General features: G+C 54.3%; 1 non-coding gene across 1 annotated transcript; it reads left to right on the top strand.

Annotated features, from left to right (window-relative positions):
* The first annotated feature begins 442 nt into the window (after positions 1-442).
* TRNAC-ACA lies at positions 443-514 on the top strand. The gene has a single exon. It is a non-coding gene; the product is annotated as a tRNA-Cys (tRNA).
* Positions 515-915: the final 401 nt, after the last annotated feature.

Here is a 915-nt window from a genome sequence, read left to right as displayed (position 1 = left end):
TCACCCCTTTCTGTGCTTGTCAGCGCGGGTGTTATTATCTTGATCGCTATTGTCAGGGTTTGGAAAACATCCCGTTCCATAACTGCAGTTCTCACAGGTGTTTATTATCTGTGCGCCCCCAAAGTCCTTGTACCACAGGTTTTCCATCCCCAAGAGCCCTATGTTTTATTCATCTCTGTTCTCAAATCTGTGTCAAACAGACATTTCCAGAGGATGAACGGTTACAGTATACATGAGGAAACTCCGAGCTGGGAGATGCAGCGGCTGGTCCCTGGCACTGGGGTCGTCATGGTGGCCCACGTATGTGCTGGACTCGGGAGCGCATCCTGCACTCATCAGCGTTTCCTTAAAGTGACCACTAAAATGTCTCATGAGCTCAGCATGGGTCCCCTTGCAGACCCCTCTGTCCAGCAGCCTCGCGCTATTACAATGAAACCTTCCTTCCCTGCTGGCTCAGATGGTAAAGCATCTGCTTACAATGCAGGAGACCCAGGTTCAATCCCTGGGTGGGGAAGATCCTCTGGAGAAGGAAATGGCAACCCACTCCAGTATTCTTGCCTGGAAAATCCCATGGACAGAGGAGCCTGGTGGGCTACAGTCCATGGGGTCGCAAAGAGTCAGACACTGCTGGGTGACTTCACTTTCACTTTCTTTGGGTTGGGCCGTAAGAACAGACAGTGCAGGCGCCCAGCTCCATGTCTGCGGCTCCAGGAGGAGGTGCCCTCCACAGGGTCCCTTCCCAGGACTTGCCCTGATGGAGGGTGTGCGTTCCGAAAGCCTCCCTAAGGGGTGGACACAGGGGACCAAGGCCGGGAACCAGGCTCTTTATTCCTCCTAGCACCTGCAGGCTCCCCTCTGAGACCATCTCCCTGAATCTCAAGGACCGCCCTTCCTTGGGTGTCTTGGAGGGGCAGT

This window comes from Bubalus bubalis, chromosome 23, assembly GCF_019923935.1.
Source record: "Bubalus bubalis isolate 160015118507 breed Murrah chromosome 23, NDDB_SH_1, whole genome shotgun sequence".
Taxonomy (NCBI): Eukaryota; Metazoa; Chordata; class Mammalia; order Artiodactyla; family Bovidae; genus Bubalus; species Bubalus bubalis.
Note: the sequence above shows the minus strand (reverse complement) of the source record. Positions and strands in the feature narration are given on the sequence as shown.